This window comes from Marmota marmota, unplaced genomic scaffold, assembly GCF_001458135.2.
Source record: "Marmota marmota marmota unplaced genomic scaffold, marMar, whole genome shotgun sequence".
Lineage (NCBI taxonomy): Eukaryota > Metazoa > Chordata > Mammalia > Rodentia > Sciuridae > Marmota > Marmota marmota.
Genome location: NW_025999899.1, coordinates 721,147 through 743,421, shown reverse-complemented (window position 1 = coordinate 743,421; position 22,275 = coordinate 721,147). Strand labels below are relative to the sequence as shown.

At 42.4% G+C, this 22,275-nt stretch overlaps 1 protein-coding gene and 1 long non-coding RNA gene across 3 annotated transcripts in view; one reads left to right on the top strand and one right to left on the bottom strand.

Annotated features, from left to right (window-relative positions):
- Nucleotides 1-22,275, bottom strand: part of LOC125615139 — a 77,645-nt gene that overhangs the window by 3,759 nt on the left and 51,611 nt on the right. The window lies entirely within an intron of this gene.
- LOC107159419 (SLP adaptor and CSK interacting membrane protein) overlaps nt 13,385-22,275 on the top strand; it is a 28,819-nt gene continuing 19,928 nt past the window's right edge. Inside the window, exons 1-2 of one of the 2 annotated variants that reach the window (XM_048798369.1) lie at nt 13,398-13,526; nt 21,411-21,588. The gene's annotated coding sequence lies outside the window, so the exon portion shown is untranslated. Of the gene's footprint in view, nt 13,527-21,410; nt 21,589-22,275 lie in introns of both variants that reach the window. The other variant, XM_015506012.2, reaches the window with a different exon arrangement.

Sequence of the window (22,275 nt, the reverse complement as noted above, 5' to 3'; positions counted from 1 at the left end):
CCCTCACAGCTCTTTCATCAAAGAATTTCACTGTGGAATTCAACAGGAGCCCAGATAATAGATAACAATGGAAGCTCTGTTATCTCCCAGAACTAGGAGGGCCCTCATTCTTGTCCAGAAACATTTTCTGATACCCTTCTTCTCCCAAGCTCTATCGACCTGCTCTTCTTTCTAGTTCCTTAGATTCAACCATCCCATCTCTCAGCTGGACAAAATTTTCTGTTTCAGCATAAAACTATGCATTGTCTAAATTCGAGAGGTTACCCATCCAGGTTATATGATCATGATTCCCTATTAAGTGTAGAAAATCAATAGCAATGCAAAAATACGTCTTGCCTATAGATAGGGAAATGCTGTTCTGGTTTGTAAAATTGAACTGAATTTCTTTTCCATCTATATTAGCATTCTGTCACTGTGACAAAATACCTGAGACAATCAACCTTTAAGGAGGAAAGGCTTATTTGAGGTCACAGTTTCAATCCATGGTCGATTGGTCCATTGCATTTGGATCAATGGCAAAGCAGTTCCTCATAGTGAGAACATATAGTGGAGGAAGTTGCTCATCTCATGGCAGCTGGGAATCAAAGAGAAAGTGGAGGGGTCAGAGTCCCAATATCTCCTTCATGGCACCCCCAATGACCTAACTTCCTCTCAGCAGGTCTGACCTCCTAAAGGTTCCACCACTTTCCAATAGCACCATCATCAGCCTTCAACTCATGAGCCTTGAGAGAATGCTGGAGATCCAAACTATAGCACCAACCTACTCGCTTATGGGAAAATCATTTTTTCTTACATTTGCATATGCATTTCAATATTCTGGATTTATAACTGTTGTCTTGTCTTTGGATTTTTCTTTTAAATCTACTTAACATGTCCATGCTTCTTTTATTGATTAATGAGTAGAATAAAATATTTCACGGTTATTTTGTTTTGTTTTGGTATGGGTGATGGTACCCAGAGGCACTCTACCACTGGGCTACACCCTACCCTTTTAATTTTTTATTTTGAGAAAGGGTCTCACTAATTGTTTGAGCCTGGCCTCAAACTGGTGACCCTCTCACCTCGGTCTCCTGAGTTGCTGAGATCACAAGCTTATGCCACTATACCTGGTTTAACAGGTGTTCATTTTTATATCACCGTGAGATTTTGATTTTACCTTTTCTTTAAAATTACCTTCTAACATTAAACTGAGTAGGTCCCTGCACCCACAAATGCCCTACTTCAGTATTGAGACCCTTGTCAACAGGAAAAACAGGTGTGACCTGGCTCCCCTTCAAATGGCCATTCTCCTCTGGTGGAGATACACACCTCTGACTTGAAGGAAACCACACCTGTGTTTGGCATGAGGGCAAAATAGCAATGGCTTGGAGAATGCTTGCTTTGAAGGTCTGGTTTTGTTTGGCTCAATAACAGACAACTGGGAACCTGTCCATGTGTGCATTTACCAGGAGGTAAAATGGTTGGCTTTGAAAGTTTTGGAAATGCTTTTTTGATTTTTTCAAGATAGAGTTTCTGCCAGGGACAGAGGCATGTGACTGTAATCCCAGTTATTCAGGAGGCTAAGGCAGGAGAACCACAAGTTTAAGACCAGCCTAAAAAAAAAAAATTAAAAAGTCTGCTGGGTCCTAAGAAAACTTGGAATGGAACTACCATTTGACCCAGTCATCCCACTCCTTGGTTTACACCTAAAAGACTTAAAATCAGCATACTACAGTGACACAGCCATATCAATGTTTATAGTAGCTCAATTCACAATAACTAAACTGGTACCCACCTAGGTGCCCTTCAACAGATGAACAGATAAAGAAACTGTATATATACACAAAATAGAATATTACTCAACCTTAAAGAAGAATGAAATTATTACATTTGCCAGTAAATGGATGGAACTGGAGAATATTATACTAAGCGAAATAAGCCAGTTCCAAAGAACTAAAGGCTGAATGTGTTCTTTGATATGTGGATGCTAATTCACAATAAGGGGGTGGGAAGAATAGAGGTATTTTGAACCAGACAGAGGGGAATGAAGAGAGGGGAGTGGAGGGGACACGGGGTAGGAATGATAGCACAATGAATCGGACATGATTATCCTATGTGCATATGTATTTACATGACCTGTGTAACTCTACATTATGTACAACCAGATGAATGAGAAGTTATACTCCATTTATGTATGATGTGTCAAAATGCATTCTATTATTATGTATAACTAATTAGAACAAATTTTAAAAATAGGGTTTCAGTTTATTTTCCAGACACACACACACAAAAAGGCCACTAGGGACATTGCTCAGAGTGTCCAAGAAAGAAAGAAAGAAAAAAAGAGGAAGAGTTGGCTACTATGGGCAGTAGGGAGGGGAGAATGGAGGGAGTTAGTGTTCAGTGGATTCCACTTTGGGAAGATGAAAATATTCTGGACCTGGATGCTGGAAATGGATGCATGGCGATGTGAGTACACTAACACCACAGAACTACACACCTAAAATATGAAAATGATAAGATTCATGAAACATACAGCTTGCTACAATAAAGAAGAAAAGAAAGGTTTGCCAACTGGAATACTGTTCTTGGTGGGTTTCTGTTGGGATAGTTGAAATTGGTAAGAGTTCACAGGTCTCAGAGTGTGGTCACTTTTTTTTTGTTTAACTGTGATTTTAAAAATAAATAAATAAGTAAACCTTTTTCCTTCCATCTCACCCTCCTCATTTCTCAGCCAAATCACCTTATTGATGGTGACCTCACCATCAATAAGGGTCCATGGACAGGAATGAAGGAGATAAAAAGAATATTGAATAAAATGGGGCAGTATTTGCAATATAAGCTACACGTACCTCTCTCATATTTTAAGTCACCTTTAAGCTTATTACAAGGCAAATGCTTTGTAAATAGTTTCTATACCATTTGTTTGGGAGATAACAACAAGAAAAAAAAAAACCTTGTGCATATGCAGTACAGGATGCAATTTTTCCCAAAAGATTTAGATCCACCATTGGTTGAAACCATGAATGCCAAACCAGCAGATGGGGAGGGCTGACTGTACTTGCTATTGTTCTGAAGGGGTTGTTTTGGTAGCTAATGACAGTAACCTTCCTTGGATTAATTTAGACATAAGCAAGAAGGTATCAGGAGGCCCCCAGAGGTGTTGAGGGTGTATTAGTTTCCTGTTGCATTGCAGCAAAGCATCACACAGTTAGTGCCTCAAAACAACACAAATGAGGCAGGGGATGGAACTCAGCAGTAGAGCTCTTCCTAGAATGTTCAAGGCCTTGGGTCCCCTCCCCAGCACCCCACACACACACACAAAAAGACAAAAATAGAAAAACCACAGACATTTTCTTAGAGTTCTGGAAGAGCTAAAGTTCTGCAGTCTGAAACGGGTTCTCTAAGGAAGAATCAGTTTCTTTACCTTTTTTTTTTTTTTTTAATCTTCTAGAGGCACCTGCATTCCTCCGTAGGGGTGGGGAGCAGTAAATGGGAACATGACGGCTCTGACTAGATATAGATATGATTGATAAGAGGGATAGAGATTGAGGGGGAGTGTTATTCACATTGAGGAAGGAGTGAAGGCCCCAGGAGACAGAATAGCAGGTGTCCACGCAAGCTGTGGTAGACAGGTGGGCCAGGTACCAGGTCTTCAGTGACAGGGGAGTTATCCTTGGAGGCATAGCAGTGGGTGAAATTGTAGAGAAAAAGTTGTTCCAGTCATTATGGATATGTAACAAGATACTCCAAAATATGGTAACTTGTAAAACCATTTAGCTTGCTCATTAACTGTTTTTTTAAATTTCATTGTTTGAATATGATACAATTACTTATTCCTTTATTTATTGATGAAGAATTTATTTATTTATTTAGTATGTGGTGCTGGGGATTAAACCCAGGGCCATGTGCATGGGAGGCAAGTACTCTACCAACTGAGCTATATCCTCAGCCCCTCATTAGCTTTTTTTTTTTTTAAGTAGTTGATGGACCTTTATTTTATTTACTTATTTATATGTGGTACTGATGCTGAGAATTGAACCCAGTGCCTCATGCGTACGAGGCAAGTGCTCTACTGCTGAGCTACAACCCCAGTCCCTTGCTCATTAACTTTTTAAAATATCTTTTTTTAAAGTATTTATTTATTTATTTTTAGTTTTTGGTGGACACAACATCTTTATTTTATTTTTAGGTGGTGCTGAGGATCGAACCCAGCGCCCTGCACATGCCAGGAGATCGCGCTACCGCTTGAGCCCTTAAAATATCTTTTTAGTTGCAGATGAACATAATACCTTTATTTTATTTATTTATTTTTTATGTGGTGCCTAGGATCGAACTCAGTGCCTCACACATGCCAGCACTCTACCACTGAGCTGCAACCTCAGCCCCTGCTCATTAATTTTTGGGCCAAGGATTTAGGAAGGACTTTCTTAGGCAGCTCTCACCCAGTGTATCTCCAGTGGTTGTCAGATGTCTTCTGAAGGCCAGACAGAATTGGATGATCACTCGCACAGGTGGCTGTGGAGGCCACCTTATGTGGCCTCTCCTGCTTGGCAGGCTGGGCTTCTTATAGAGTTGCTGGCATTCCCATAGACAGGTGTATCAAGAGGATGAGTTAGAAGCTGCATAACCTTTTCCAGCCTAGCCTCCTAGGTTAAGCAGACTCACTTTGTCACTACATTCTGTGGTTCATGCGTGAGTCACTAAGGACAGTCCAGATTCAAGTAAATGGGTATAGATTCTCATCACTCAGTAGGAGGAATGTCAAAGAGTTTATAGGCGTGTTTAAAGCCACTGAAAAGTTAAGTTTAAGGGAAGATTCTGAAAGAGTGGTAGATAACCAGGCTGGATTATATTGTTAGGCCACAGACAATGTCTAAAAAATACTGACAAGTTAAAAAAAACAAGGTAGATTATGACCAACTTGGCTCCCAGTGAGATATGAATAGGGATGAGTCTAGTGAACTTGCATTTGGGAATGAAGAAGAGCAGAGAAAATCCAGCAGGGAGAAATGCAATTCCTACTGTCTCCACAGCCTGGTCCCAGGGTGAATCCATAGCCTTACCTTTTCCAGCAACTTGAAGCTGCCAGCATTCTGTGGTTTCCTCCAATGGTACCAGCTGCCACACGAGAAGCTTCTACTCAGTGGTTCTAGTTCTATATTTTGATGCCACACAATACAAGTGGAACCTTTAATGTCAGCAGTTCCATGATTAGAAGCATAAATATTTGTCCCTTGAACTATTACTTCAGCCCTTTCTTTATTTGTTGCTCAGGATACTTTTGAAGGGTCACAAAGCTGAGGCCCTCATTTTATATGTGACTTGGCTGACTCCATGAGAAGAAACAAAAGGCAGAAGCAGGTTCCACCTGGCGGATAGGATGTTGACAAGGACATAAATCATGGGGTGGAACGATTCCTTCTGGGCACCTCTAATCTGACAGTCTTCAGCTTTAAGAGGTGAAGGTCTGGTGTGTCAAGCCAATCCCCACCCCCACCCCACCCCGGGGTGGGGCGGGGGGTGGGAGTGTCAGGGCTGGATGGGACTCCTGAGAAGGGGAAAGCACCACAGATGACCACCAGAGGGTGCACCTAACCCTCCTCCACCCTCTCTAAGAGCTAATCTGGAGCTCTAAGGGGCCTCCTTTAGTCACATGGCCCTGCAGGTGGCATTTCAGACATGCAGTTAAAAAAAAGACCAGACATGACCACCCCAATTTCCTTCCCTCCTTTTGTGGCATAAAGACAAGTGGTACAGTCATAGGAAGAGTGTAGGTGGCAAGGAAATGGGCAGATTCAGATGCCCTGATGTGGGTCCCTCAATTTTGCTTTCAGGTCTCCTTCTGCTTAATGCATTCACTTCTGGTCAGCCACACAATCATGTGCTACTCTCAAAACACTCTGGCTTTGTTTGGCTACATTCTCTCTACTTGGTGGGCTCCTGCACATCCTTTCAAGGTCCAGTTCAATGTCACTACTTGGATCTTCTTCGACTTCCCATTTCTGTGCTTCCACAGAACTAGCACTCATCACTTTGGCTAGTCATTGCATCTCTCCCTGTGACACAGGGCCTGGGACAAAGTGAAGAGCATTGAACTTCACCTGCATTATATTATGTCTTTGCCTTCCTCCTGCACCTAGAGGGTCGAGGGACTTGCTACTCACTCACTCACTTTCTATCTCTCTTCTTTTCTTCTTGCCTCCCTCTTTTTCTTTCTTTCCTTCTTTTTTTTTTTTTTTTGTGTGTGTGTGTGTGCTGGGGATCACTCCCAGGGCCTTGTACAGATTAGGCAAGCACTCTACCACTGAGCAACATCCCCAGCCCCAAGGGACTTTCTTGACAGTGGGCTCTTAGTCTGATTCTTTTCTCTGGTCCCTGTACTGTCCAGCACAGACAGACTTTGTAGAATGACTTTGCCTCCTTTCGTGTATGTGGCTAACTGCTCTCTGGGGAAGACTCAACTCCTTTATTCAGTCAACAAGTACTTGTCAGGCATTTTTATTGGATTCTGGATAGTGTTGAGTGCCATGGTTGGGGAGGATAGTTAGAAGATGTCCTATTCTGCAGGATTTTACCACGTGGGGAGAAGAGACAAAGCAGACAGAGAGTTCAAGATGCTGGAACAGGCATCTTCTACTCTCTCTCTCATCTCCCTTATAGTGTAATATTGGTTTTTTTTTTTTTTGGGGGGGGGTTGCAGTACTGGGATTGAACCTAGAAGCATTTTACCTCTGAGTTATACCCCCAGCCCTTATAAAATTTTATAAGGGACTGAGGTTGTGGCTCAGTGGTAGAGCGCTCGCCAAGCATGTGCGAGGCCCTGGGTTTGGTCCTCAGCACCACATAAAAGTAAATAAATAAATAAAATAAAGCTATTGTGTCCAATAACTGAAAAATACATTTTTTAAAAAAAATTATTTTGAGATAGGGTCTTGCTAAGTTGCCCAGGCTGGCCTTGAACTTGTGATTCTCATCCTTCAGCCTCCCATGTAGCTGGGTTTACAGGCATGCACCACCATGCCAGTCCAGTTCACTGGTTTTGACAATTATCCACCGACTAGTGGACCTTTGTGGGAGGAGTTCCAGCACATCACTGGAGCAAAAAAATCTGTAAGTTGGCACATTGAAGACAGTAAAAAGAGTAGTTTCATTTTACCTATGTCCCCAAGGAGTAAAGAGTAGTTTCATTTTACCTATGTCCCCAAGGAGCTATATAGCTCAGGGCCAGGAGATATGCCCTGTGCCCACAAGTCCTTCCACAGAAGGAAGCAAGTGTATAAATGAGTGACTGTTCAGCTTTCCCAGCTTTGTGGGACACTGGCCAACAGCCTTGCCTCTTTCTTACCCCAACGAGAATACTGAGGGGATCAGCAAGGCTGAGCAGATGGGAAGCAAGGAAGAAAAACAGTGCCCCACAAAATCAGGGTTCAAAACTCAAGTAAGTCTGGGCACAGTTGTGCACGCCTGTAAGCCCAGTGACTTGGGAGACTGAGGCAGGAGGATTGCAAGTTCAATGCCAGACTCAGCAATTTAGCAAGATCCTATTCAAAATAAAAAGGACTGGGGGGGCTGGGGATGTGGCTCAATCGGTAGTGCGCTCACCTGGCATGTGTGGAGCGCTGGGTCCTATCCTCAGCACCACATAAAAATAAAAATAAAGATGTTGTGTCCACCAAAAACTAAAAAATAAATATTAAAACTCTCTCTCTCTCTCTCTCTCTCTCTTTCTTTAAAAAAAAAATGACTGGGGATATGGCTCACTAGTTAAGCATCCCTGGGTTAAATCCCCAGTACCACAACAAACATAAAAACAAACAAACAAAACTCAACTAAGGACCATATACTAATTGCTTTATAGACTCCATCAGGAGCCATGCCAATGAGCTGTTTGGGATGCAGCAATTGCAGACTCCCTAGCTAACTTGTGGACACCCCCAATGCATGTCTCATACCCCAACCCCCATGGCTTGTTCCCTGCATATGCCTTTTGATGGCAAGTATGAGCCTCTGCAGCTGGCTCATAAGCGCACACAGTCAGCTGGTTTCACTCTGAAGGGTTGGGAGAAGGCACTGACATTTGAGCATTTCATGGCACTATTCCAGGGAAAACAACTGGGAGACTCAGCACATGGCCTGGCTTTGCCAGATCAAGAGAAAACATGAGACCTTTTCAAAAGTTTTTCTATTAAAAAAAAAAATGTTTCTAGGGCTGGGATTGTGGCTCAGCGGTAGTGTGCTCACCTAGAACATTCGAGGCTGTGGGTTCGATCCTCAGCACCACATAAAAAATAAATAAAATAAAGGTATTATGTCCATCTACAACTAAAAAATAAATATATTTTTTTAAAACTTCTACTAGCCTTGCTAATATTCTCTGCATCAATCCAATTTTAGTAAATATGCTGCCAAAGAGAGCACAAAGCCATACAATTTTAAGACTCCCCACAACGCCTCCCAGACACACAAAAGAGAGAGAACAAGAGAGGTGGAGCAGGTGAATCCACAGAAAAGATCTGAGAGTGTGTCAGAATCCCTAGCCTGCCTGGCTGCTGAAGATGGTTTTCTCTTGAAGCCAGTAGTAAAGACTGCTTCTTCAGATACAAAGTCAGCAAAAGGAAGACACTTCAAGGAACACCCCCCCACACACACACACACACACAAAACGACAACAAAACATGACATACCACTACCAAAGGAACATTTTCCAGTCACTGACCCTCAAAGAAATGGAGATTGTTATGATTTGGATCTAAAATGTCCCCCAAATCTCATGTGCTAAAGGTTTGATCACCAACCTGTGGTGCTATTGAGAGGTGGTAAAAACTGGGAGGTGAGGTCTAGTTGAAGGAAGTAGACCACTGGGACATGTCCTTGAAGGTTAGATCTTGTCACCAGCTACTTCCCTCCACGCTCGCCCCATCCATTCTTCCCAGTTGCCAGGAAGTAAGCAGCTCTGCTCTATCATATGCACCCTGCCATGATGTTCTGCCTTGCCACAGGCCCAGAACAACAAATCCAAATGACCATGGACTGAAACCTCTGAAACCATGAGCCAAAATAAATATTTCCTTCTTTAAGTTGATTTTTTCAGGTATTTTGTCACAGTGACAGAAAGCTGAATAACAAAGATCTATTAATTGCCTGATGAATAATTCAAAATTATTGTTTTAAGGAAGCTCAGCAAGCTATGAGAACATGGATAGAACTGGGGATGTGGCTAAGTGAGTGAGTGCTTGCCTGGTATGTGTGAGGCCTTGAGTCTGATTCCCAGCACCAAAAAGAAAAAGGAAAAAAGAAAAAAAAGAGAGAGAGAAAGATGGATAATAACAACAACAAATCAGGAAAACAAAACTTGAACAAAATGAAATGTTCAACAAAGAGATAAAGATTATTTTTTAAAACTTCTGGAGCTGAATGGTGAGACTGCAAATTGTTGCGGCCAATATGGAAAGCAGTATGGAGATTCCTTGGAAAACTGGGAATGGAACCACCATTTGACCCAGCTATCCCACTCCTCAGTCTATACCCAAAGGACTTAAAATTAGCATACTACAGGGACACAGCCACATCAATGTTTACGGCAGCATAATTCACAATAGCTAAACTGTGGAACCAACCTAGATGCCCTTCAATAGATGAATGGATAAAAAGAATGTGGCATATATACACAATGGACTATTACTGAGCAGTAAAAGAGAATAAAATCATGGCATATGCAGGTAAATGGATGGCGATGGAGAAGATAATGCTAAGTGAAGTTAGCCAATCCCAAAAAAACAAATGCCGAATGTTTTCTCTGATATAAGGAGGTTGACTCATAGTGGGGTAGGGAAGGGGAGCATGGGAGGAATAGACAAACTCTAGATAGGGCAGAGGGGTGGGAGGGAAAAGGAGGGGGCAGGGGTTAGCAAGGATGGTGGAAAGTGATGGACATCATTATCCAAAGTACATGTATGAAGACACTTTATATGGTGTAAACATACTTTATATACAACCAGAGATATGAAAAAATGTGCTCTATATATGTAATAAGAATTGTAATGCATTCCACTGTCATTTATTTTTAAAAATCAATTAAAAAATTCTGGAGCTGAAGATACAATGAATGAAAATTTTAAAACACAATAACAGGGACTGGGGTCCTGGCTCAGCGGTAGAGCACTCACCTAGCACTATTCAAAGACCTGGGCTCGATCCTCACATAAAAATAAATAAAATAAAGGTACTGTGTCCAACTGCAACAAAAAATAAATAATTTTTTTAAAAAGCACAATACACACAAATGGCACGACTCTATATCATGTACAACCAGAGAAATGAAAAGCTGTGCTTCGTTTGTGTACAATGAAACAAAATGCTCCTGCTGTCATGTATAACTAATTAGAAAAATTTTTTAAAAACACAATACAGAGCTTCAGCAGCAGACTTGGTCAAACAGAAGAAAGAATCTGTGAACTTGAAGACAGGATATTTGAAAGGAGGAAAAGGAAAATGAATGAAAAGGGATGGAAAAAGATCACAGAATTTAGGGATACTGTCAAGAGAAATAATATACAGATGAAGGAATTTCTAGGAGAATAGGGAAAGGGTGAGAAAATTAGTTAAAGAAAATAATTGCTAAAAACTTTCCAAATGTGGGGAGCAATAAGGACATCCAGGTACATAATGCTCAAAGGTTCTCAAGCAAGATCAACCCAAAGAGGACTGCTTCACTGAGACACAATCATGTTTTCTCAAACAAAAGGAGATTCTTTTTTTGTTTTGTTTTGTTTTGCAGTACTGGAGATCAAACCCAGGGCCTCACACATGCTAAGCAGCCACTCTACCACTGAGATATAACCCCAGTCCCCAAAAGGAGAATGAATCTTGGAAGCAGCAAGAGAAGAGAAGATTCATCACAAACAAGGGAACCTCCATTAGACTATCAGCAGATTTTCTTGCAGAAACCCCATGGGCCAGGAGAGAGAGAGAGATGATATGTTAAAAGTGCTGAAATCAATAAACTGCTAACCCAAACTACCTTACCCAGCAAACCTGCCCCTTTTAGAAATAAAAGAGAGACAAAGTCTTTCCTAGATATGAGAAGCTGAGGCAGTTCACCACTTGATCTGCTTTACAAAAAGTGCTGAAGAGGCTGGGCTGTGGCTCAGTGGTAGCACACTTGCCTGGCATGTGTGAGGCACTGGGTTCAATTCTCAGCACCACATATGAATAAAAAAAAGGTCTATCAACAACTAAAATATATATATTAAAAAATAATAATGCTAAAGGATGCTAGCATGGTGGTGCACGCCTGTAATCCCAGCAGCTCAGGAAACCGAAGCAGGAGGATTGCAAGTTCAAGACCAGCCTTGGCAACTTAGCAAGATCCTGTCTCAAAATCAAAATAAAAAAGGGCTGGGAGTGTACCACAATAGAGTCCCCTGGCTTAAATTTCTAGTACTTCAAGGAAAAGAAGAAGAAGGAGGAGAGGAAGGACGCAGAGGTGGAGGAGAAAGAAAGAAAGAAATGCTAAAGGGGATTCTTTAAGCTAAAGTGAAAGAATGGTAATTAGTAATATGAAAGTACAGGACTCACTGGTAATGTTAAGTCAACATTCAAATTTAGAATACTCTAATACTGTAATTGTGGTATGTAAATCACGTTCAACTCTGATTTAAAGATTCAAATATAAAAGTATTAAAAATAATTATAGCTACAATAATCTATTAGCAGATACATAATATAAAAAGCAGTAAATTATGACATCAAAAACCTAAAATGGGAGGAGATAGTTAAAACTGTAGAGCTTTTGTACACAACTGAAGTTAAGTCACCAGTTGAAAATTTACATAAGCCAGATTTTTCACCAAGTAAAATAGCAAGAAGACAGTAAAAAGGAAGATACACAGAAAATAATGAATAAAATGGCAATAGTAAGTCCTTACCCATCAGTAATTACTTTAAATAGAAATGAACTAAATTCTCCAATCAAAAAATATAAAGAGGGCTGGGGTTGTAGCTCAGAGTTAGAGTGCTCACCAAACACATGAGAGGCACTGGGTTGGATCCTCAGCCCTACATGAAAATAAATAAATAAAATAAAGTTATTGTGTCCATCTATAACTAATTAACTAACTAAATTAGTTAATTAAAAAAAAACATAAAGAGGCTGAATGGATTTTTAAAAAACAAGGTCCAACTTTTTGTTGTTCAGTGAGGACCCACATAGGCTAAAAGGGGTTTTTTGTTCTCACCTGTGGAGATGATAATCTTCCACTTATTGAGGATCAGACGAAATAAGGAATTTAAGCTACCGGTTCCAAGCCTGAGTCCCCAGCAGGTGCTCAATGACAGGATTTATTAATGCTGCACAGGCCCAGAAAGGCCCAGGAGAGGCAACTGATTGCACACATTTCCTCCCAATTCCAAATCCATCAATGTCACATTGGTATCTTAGAACTAGTCATGGTGGGAGAATTTATACCAATGAAATTAGCAAATTCCATACATTAGGAATCTTCTGAGCAGGTTTTTAAATTTACCAGACATTCCAGGTTATCGTCATTATGTATTTTCCTGACGTGACTGCTCACTTCAGTCAGAAGCAGCCCATTCAACAAAATGGTCTCTTGATTTCCCCACCCCAACTTCTCATTTTCAGAGCCCTCACTGAAAATTTAGTCTCACAGTATTGTAGGGAGTGACTCAGTCGGTCAAAATGCCCACTGGACACATTTTTTTTTCTTTTCTGTGATACTGGGGATGGACCTGAGGCCTTGCATGTGCTAGGCAAGTGCTCCGTCACTGAGCTGCACCCCCAGACCTTTCTGGGTTTTTTTTGAGTCAGGGTCTTGCTAAGTTGCCTGGGCTGGCCTCAAACTTGCAATCCTCCTGTCTCAGCTTCCTGAGTAGCTGGGATTACAGGCAAGTACCACTGCGCCTGGCTGAACACATTTCATGATGCTGGATGTCACACACCTTTAGAAACAGGAAGCCTTTCCCTTTTCCTTGCCTTTTCTGAGCAGAAGCTGGGTTAGTAGTTCCAGGGTTCCCAGGGGTTTCAAGACGCTCTCTTCTGAGATGGTGTGTTTGTCACTCATGAGCTGGTCTCTTCCCCCGTGTTATTGGGTGGACTCTGAGTTCAGTCTTTCTTCTTGAGCTCATGGCTGCTGTGTCCAGGAATGCACAGGGAAGACTCCTCTGTGGGGACATCTTGCCCATGCACAATGCAGAGTCTTCACCCTGGAGTCCAATCCCTCTCAGACTCCCTCCCATACTGTGAAGGTACTTTGGTGGACTTTGAGGGAGCAAGAAAGGGTAGTGAGAAGACTCCAGCTTCTGAAAAGCTTGGGGTAGTCAGTGTCACTGGAAAGGGGAATGGTTGCATGGTGACGGTGCCTGGGTTTCTCGCCTGTGGGCTGATCAGAAAGGAGAAGTGTGGTCAGGCTGGTGCTCATTGCTTTAGGGGTGGGGAAGAGCCTCTCGCCAGCTGCAACTGAGCACAGCACTCAGGCCAGCGCTGCCTCCTCAGCTGCTCGCATCTGGACCCCCTGGCAGTTCAGGTAGGCACTATGGCTTTCCCAGGGGCAATTTCCTGCTTTCTCTACCCCAGGTATCTGCCAGTGTTGGCATCTAGGTCTGTGTCTATGTGAGCAAATGAACTAGGGATAAACTGAACCTAAAGCCTTGGGACAACCACTGGGTGGGGTTGGAGAAACACCAGCCTTGAGATATCCACTCTGCTTATCATTGGTTGTGTGACCTAAGGCATCACTTCATCTCTCTGGGTTTCTGTTTCTTTGCGTATGTCTGGGAGGATGAACTCTACCTTTCAGGTTGAAATGAGAATGACAGGGAGTGAGATGTGTGTAAACTGTAAGAGGCTTATTATCATTCCTGGATACTGATGGTGAGATCTGGTATGTTCTCCTGTGAGAGAATTCTCATGGCACTGGGCTAGAGTTGGGGCGGGGGCCAAGGCATCAACTAGGTAAACTTTAGGGTATGTTTCTCAGATGAAAGTACTAGGACATCATCAGTTTGGGTATCTTTGTCTCTGCATTTCTGATGTTTAGGGATTTATAAGCCTTTCCGCCTTCCAGAGGCCTCGGAATCATGGTGTCCTGGGTGGGATGAGATCTTGACTCACCTCTCTGCTCTTGCCCTCTAGAAATTTAATTTTCAAGGAGACCTGGGGTCAGATTTTCCATTTCTACTTCCACTGCCTCATGCACTTGTTCCTAAAACCACTCTCTTCCCTGGTGCCTTTGCACACACATACCCAAAGTGGCACAGCTGCCAGGTGTGGTGGTGCACGCCTGTAGTCCCAGCACTTAGGACATGAGTCAGGAGGATCATTTGAGTCCAGGAGTTTGGACTGAATCCAGCCTGATTGACATAGTGAGATCCTCTCTAAAAAAAAAGAAATGTAATCCCAGCAACTCAGGAGGCTGGGGCAGGAGGATCACAAATTCAAAGCCAACCCAGGCAGCTTAGTGAGACCCTGACTCTAAAAAGCAAAAAAAGGTGAGGGTGTAACTCAGTGGTAGAGTACTCCTAGGTTCAATCCCCAGTACTAAACATGCACACACATGCGTGCGCACACACACACACACACACACACACACACACAATAAGTGAGCATTGCTGAGCCTGCAGAACGCAAAGCTGCAATCTTCTTTTTAATTTTTTAGGATTTTGTTTCCCCTCTGAAAATTTGAAAGTTGCGGAAAATAACTCCAAATTTTGCCACCTAGAACCACTGGTGCCTTCTAATGGTGTTACTGCCAGAGAGCCACTGAGTGGCAGAATTCAAATTTTCTTCCACATTCTTAGAACCAACCAAACAAGTAAAATAAGCAATTTTTTTTGGCCCCAGGAAAGACTTCCAAGTAGGAGAAATCTAGGGGTAAACTGAAGCTGAGCAATCCCCAACTCTGGAAGACTCTAATGAGGGCAAACACATCATACAGAACATCTTAGGAACTTTAGAAAATCAGCCTATTTGGGAGCAGGGAACCCAAGCTTTTAAAATAAGTGACAGTTGGGCATTGCTTATTGAAATCCCAGGGACTCCAGAGACTAAAGGAGGAGGATTGCAAATTTGAGACCACCCTCAGCAACTTAGTGAGACCTTATTTCAAAATAAAAGATAAAAAGGATTGGGGGGTGAGGCTCAGTGGTAGAATGCCTCTGGGTTTAGCCCCCAAGCACCTCAAAATCAATCAACAACAACAAAAGTCTCCCAGTAATTTGCTCATGATGTTTTGTTGTTAACTTTCATTCTATTACTGCACCCTAGCCCATCAAGTAATTATATAATTTACTTCCAGTCCCTCTCTATTTGATCTCTGGGTAGTTCCATGTTTACCTATACGTAGATGAATATATTTATGCATTTAAGATTTATTTTCTTCTGATTGCTTTTTAGACTAGATTTCTAAAAATACTGAATCAAAGGACATGGCCATTTTAAAATGTATTGCCATTTGATTAAAAAAATTTTTAATATTCACATATACTGCCATTGACCAGTGAGGATCAATTTTCCCACAGCTTTGTCAGATTAAGATGTTATTGTTATTTTCTTTCTTTTTTTTTTCCCCTAGCAGGTAGAAAAAGTAATTTCTAGCTGTGAGCTGACAAATACACCTGACAGGCAATCAGGTATGATGGGTGATCACATATGAACAGAATCAAGTCCTGTAATGAAACAAATCAGGCTCAAGATTAATCTGAGAGCTGTCATAGTATGACAAGCTATCCCACTGGGAGAAGCACTTGCAAGAGCATGACTCAGCTCAGCCAATGACCTGTCCAGTTTAGCCTGGCCTTCTCAATTCTGTAAGCTTTATATTCAGATCCCATATTTTTTTTCTAGTGGAACAATTAACATGATGTCAGTATTACAGCATGATACAAAATAAAGAATGTAGAATAAGAATATTATCAAAGTGCACAACACGCAGATGAATTACTGTAAACCTGTCACTACATTACTTACTTCATATACAGGAATATGAGCTTACTCACATTTTATATCACAAAATAATTTTGTAATTCTATATTATAAGACAATGTTTGTAAATTAAAAGCATCTCTATTGTTCTATAAGGTTTAGCAAGGTAATCACAAGTTAGTTTTTTAAAAAATAAGGGCTAGGTGGTACCTGCATCCCAGTGGCTCAGGTGGCTGAGGTAGGCAGATCAAGTGTTCAAAGCCAGCCTCAGCAGCTTAGCGAGACTCATATCTCAAAAAAAAAAAAAAAAAAAAAAAAAAAAGAGCTGGAGGTGTGGTTCAGTGGTTGAGTGCCCCTGGGTTTAATCCCCAGTAGGAAAAAAAAAAAATGGCTGGGGATGTCGGCCAGTGATAAAGCACTTGCCTAGCATGCACAAAGCCCTAGGTTCAATCTCCAGCACCATAAACACACACAAAAACCGTCACACAAATTCACAAGTAAAACATCACCCACATAATGACACAAAGTAACTACATAATATATGTAAAAATATTTACATATCTTCTTTAGCACTAAGCATATGACTGTAATTTATGTTTATACAATGTATACATGTCAATTTGCTAAAAAAAAAAAAATTTCCCAATGCTGTTTGTTTTAACACATGCATACATCATAGTACTTAATTGACAAAGAAGCTAAACAGATCGTAATGTATAATTAAAAATCAATAAGCTAGCTGGGCATAGTGGAACACACCTATAATCCCAGCTTCTCCAGAGGCCGAGGCAGGAGGATGAAAAGTTTGAGACCAGCTTGGGCAATTTAGCGAGACCCTAAAAAAACAAAGACTTGGGGATATAACTCATAGGTAGGACACTTGTGGGCTCAATCCTCAGTACAACAACAAAAATCAAACCAAAAACAAACAAAAAAAACCAGCCCAGTAAGACAATACTTGCTCACCATGCACCTCCTCCCCTGAAACCTTTTATATCCTGCATCCCTTCCCTCTCCCCCAGAAGCCTAAGCCCTTTATCCCTCTCTATATATAGAGAGCTCAATATAAGATTCAGTCATCTTGCCCCTACTTGAAAAATAACTCCAAATTTTACCATGTTAGACTCATAATAAAATTTTTATGTTCTTTAAAAAAAATTCAAGAATCACAGCAGCTAAACTCCATGACCCACTTAGGACCACATCCATAAAGATCAGTAGCTTTTTCTTGAGTTGCAAGAATTCCAGGCTTCTAAGATGTGTGTGATTTCAATGATACTGCCAGGAGTTCCATAGTGGCTAGACTTTCTGGCAGAATATTATTTGGAGTCCTCAGCAAACTCTAAGAGCCTGCTAATTTTAGTTTAAGAACATTAAATTTTAGTAGTTATTAATAATTTAAGAAACTATTGGTAAACGGTCCTTTATTTTCATGTAAAAATGAAAGTGTATAAAATTGCAGGCCAAATGACCAAAGACTTGAGGAAAGCATTGACTTTTTTGGATGCATTCAAAGCCCATTCAGAGGACCTGGTGTCCATGCAGAATCAAGCAGTGGATTGGAGGGGGAGGATTAGGAAGGAGAAGAGGTATGCTTCAACACCCCCCTCCATTTGTTTTATGCCCTACCTCCAAGTCTTCAGAATAAAATAATTCATAGATTTGTGTGTGGTGGATTGATATTTTTCTCAAGTTTATTTCAAATGTGAATTTGTAAATTACGCCCTTATGGAGAAAGTCTTGCCATTTTTATTGATTTTTACTTGACACCTAAATAAAAAAAGAATGCTGTTATGCAAATAAAGCTTCAAGATAATGAGACTGCTGCCCCAAATATCTCCTGTGTACAAACCACAGAGCTGCTACCACTTTGGTAGGAAGTTAAATACCCTGGGCATGGCTGTTCTAAACCAGTTGAGCCTAGGGTGAGGAAGGGCACAGGGAATCCTGGGAACTGCAGGACACTTAAAGGGCAGAGGGTTAGCAGGGCACAGGAAGTGTGGGGGAAGGGAGTGCTGAGGCTGATGAGGTGGGCAGGGTGCCCATAGAGAATGCCCTTGACCGTGCTAAGTAGAGGTGACACCAGTCTTCACTGTGCTCCAATCATAAAGAATCACTGAAAAGCTTATGACAGGGAAGGCCAGGGTCATATTTACATTTGGCAGCAAGTGGAGGGCCAGATAGGTGATAAGGGGCCAGCAAAAATTCAATGGACCAGGCGCAGAGATAGTGAAGACTTGGACTAAAGCAGGGAAAGAAGATATGGAGAAGAGGGAATGGATTTGAAGACTCAAGTGGAGGTGAAATATAGAGGTAGGCTGTCTGTCTGAGGTGGGTGGACACGGGCCCATGGGAATAGGAAGAATGAGGCTGGGGCTTCCAGCTTTTCACAGAATTGCAAGAATAGAGAAAGAAAAGACACTGGTCTCCTTCTAATTTACCCAGCCCTGCTCTGCCCCTGGCACACTCTGATTTGAAGTTATTGTCAACTATCCACATGGGCTGTTGTTGGTGCTGATGTCAGCGAGAAGGTCAGGTGGGAGCATGGAGCCCCTAAACAGGATCAGAGAGTCTGGGAACCAGAAGGGAATCAGGCAAGAACTGCTGATGCTGATGAGCCTGGATGATATCTACCGTCTCCCAGGACCTTGAGATCTAGGTTGAGATCAGCTCAAACTCTCACTACACAGCCTGCTTCAGGGCCTTCCAAAGCCCTCCCTGGGATGTCTGCAGTTTCCCTAGGAGGTCACCTCTTTCCTGCTGGTCAGCACTGGCTCACAATCTCTGGAGGAGTGTATTGCACAGATCCAGGAGTGAACTGAGCCCTTTTCCTGGATTCCCAGGTCACCAAAACAGATCTGCTCACAAAAGCACTCGGTAGATGCAGAGACTACATAAAGATTGGGCAGTGGGGTACCAGTAGGGTGTGTAGTGCAGCATGACAACTACAAACTGAATATAACACAGGCCTGTTCTGAAATCATCTTTGCAGTCCCATTCCTGGGAACTTCTTTTCCCCCAGTGCTGGGAATTGAACCCAGGGCCTCGCATGTTCTAAGCAAGCTCTCTATCACTGAGCTACATCCCCAGCCCTTCTAAATACTTTCTGTCAATTGCTTCTCCCACCTCTGCCTGGCTTCCCTACTTCACTTCCTCCCATCCCTCTTCTTATTACCCCCTACCACCGACTCCATGTTCTTCTCCCTCTATGACCCAGAGGAATCCAACACTCCCCAGTTTCTACTAGCAAACTTCACTCCTGGCCCAGCCTGCTCCCCTAAATGTTCTGCAGTGACCTCCTGATAGTGGCTTCCTTTCTTGGCACTTGCATTTGTTAACAGAACATTGTGGTTTGCTCTTAATAATGCCCCCATGTCTGGTAATCTTCTTCTCTTCAGCATGTATTCATCTTTTGGAAGCATTTCCACCTAACAAGACAGGTGAGACATTAAGGGTCTTGTTCTGAGCAGGTTCCCAGCACACTGGAGACAAGAAACCTATTCTCTTGATGCCCAGCCCAGGTCCCTTCAATATTTCATATTTATGTGCATATGTGTGTACCTTTCGTGTTGTAAATGATTTCTCACTGAGAAGATATCTCGGTTGGAAAAAAAAAAAGATAAATGCTAAATAAACTCACAATCTCAGATGTGAGATTGTGAATTTATTTAGAATTTCTGATGAAGGTTCTGTTGCTGTCTCCCTGGAAATACCTTCTAGAGAATGTGAGTCTTGGGGTTGAGATGTGATTGCCTTTAGCTGCTCTCCCATCCCACCCTCCTTCTCCCCCACCCAGTGGAATGTCTTGCTCAATTCTTTCCCCCGAAAAAGAAACCACTCAGAATTGCAACAGGCTTCTCACTGATGTTCCTTGAAAATGTCTTGGGCAACTAGAAGAATAGGAAGAAACCAAGGGGAAGCTGGACCCCCCCACACCTCCCCCAGAGCTCCCACGGTTCTGCTTCCTAGCCAGCCTCTGGTGGCTTTGGAAATATACGACATGACACACGAATTTCAGAGCCTTGAGTCAAATGATCTACGACCCTGCATCGTCACAAGGGAAGTCTGCCCATAATGGACTTCATGTATTCACCGACATATATGGAGCATTTACTGTGTCCCAGGTGATGTTCTCGGAACTAGAAACAGGGGTAAAGAAAGAAGCAAAGCCTTGCTCACAAGCTGACATGTGTGTTGATCCGTGCACCAGTGTGGGAGGCAATACAATTAACAGAACAAACTCATCAGAAGACAACTGTCGTTGTAATGGTCTCATCTGGAGGGCGAATGCATTTCACCTGTTGATCATAACATGTTTCGGGGTAGCAGTGTCCCTTTGAATGGCTGAGCAGCACTCATCAGGAGGGGCCTGAGAGGAGGAAGGCAGCCCTAGAAGGAAGTGCCCTGGGGATGTACAGTATGTGGGAGGCAGGGCTGGAATGTGGAAGAGGAGTCTGTTCTCCAGCCTCGCCCACCACCCCAACCCGTCCCCAGAAAATTGACTTTGCCTCCTACTTTGGAGGAAATGGAAACTTTGGGGTGTGAGCTCTCAACTTCCTGTCCTCAGACCTCAGTCTTCTCTGGTTCCATTCAGCCTCAACCCCCTGTCTTCATCCTTGTTCCCTTTTGAAAGCTCATTCTCATGTCGGATATTGTTCCTGCTCTCTCCTATCCCTGTATTTCACTCTGGTCCTCGCTCCTGGCACTGTCACGGTTTATAAACACACACGAAGTCTTTGATACTGCACACAAACAACCTTTACTCAGCCTCAATTCCCTTCCTTCTTGAAGTTCAGGCTTTCCTTGCCTGTTGGGATATCCTTCTCTCCTGTTCGCATCTACCTCTGGTTATTCCTTCTCATCCTCCTTTGAAAGTTCCTCTTTCTCTTTCCTTCTACTTTGATGCATAGATTCTTTAGGATTCCATCTTTCCCTCTGATCTTCTCAAAGTGAATGAGGCTCAGAGACTTTCCTGAGGGCAGGATGATTGAGGAGGAAGGGGAGAAAGTATGAGATTTCTGAGCTCCTGAGCAGGGAGCACCACGAAGTTGGGAAAAAAAATACCAAGAAGGAAGGACACATGTCTAGATAAGGGGGAGAGGGATTCTGGGTCTTCTTGGTTTCATAGGAACTGCATTCCTACATCCTCATCATATTTGGCTATAACTATTCTCCAAAGACCTTTGATAAAGATTCTCAGATGTCCCTGCTCCTGCCAAAGCACTAAGGAAGGAAAACAGGATTCAATGACTCAGTTTGTCTTCTTTCATGTTTACACATTCAAGCAAGTAGGTTTAAAGTGAAGAGGAAGTGGAGAGAGAGGAGACAGCGCCTTACTCTGGAGAGAAATGACTCATTCATTGACAGTGGGCTTCCGGTGGGATTCCAGGCCCTGTGACAAGCAGATAGGAAAGTTATTTGGGTTCAAGGAGTTTGGGTGGCTTTCCTTTCACCTGGCTCATTCTGCTGCCATATATGACCGTTTCAGGGAATAAGGATCCAGCTCATCACCAGTCCCAGTTGGGAACTCTGCAGAGAAGTACAGTGCTGCTCACTGAGGCCTGAGAACCACCTGGAGTGCTTGTTAAAATTACTGATGCTTGGTGGCACACACCTGTAGTCCCAGCTATTTGGGAGACTGAGAGCAGAAGCATCACAAGTTTGAGGTCAGTCTGGGCAACTTTCCAAGCCCCTATCCCAAAATAAAAAGGACTGGGGATGTAGGTCAGCAGTAGAGTACCTTTGGGTTCAAATCAGAAAAAAAAAAGTTGATGCTCAAATCCTATTCTAGATCTACAGATCAGAATTGAGAGTGGAGTGGGCCATAGACCCCTATATTAAAATGAATTTTAATACATTTCTCAGGTAATTTAATGTAATTTTTGAGAAATCCAGGCTTGGTGGTCAAAAATTAAGGCCTTAGAGTCAGATGTATCTGGGTTCGGTTTCTGATTTTTCACTCTCAAGCTCTGCAACCTTGGGCAAGTTGTTAAGTCCTCCTAAGCTTCTGTTTTCTCATCTGTAAACCAGAATAATGATCAGAATTTTCTACCTTATAGACTTATAGAGCTATTGTGAGAATTAAATGATCTAGGGCATTGCCGCAGTCTGGCTGGGCACAAATGCCGCAGTCTGGCTGGGCACACAATCACGAGCCACCACACAGCTTGTAGATTCAAACAGCAACTCTTTATTCCCGAACTCACACCAGCCGTCTACAAACACGTTCTGGGGAAATCCACGTTCTCTGCCCAAATCCACCTCCACTGGGCTTCTATCTCCCAAAAATATACTGTCTGAATCCCGTGAGAACTCAAGGGGAACTCAGGCAGCAGGATACGCCCTATTCCCAG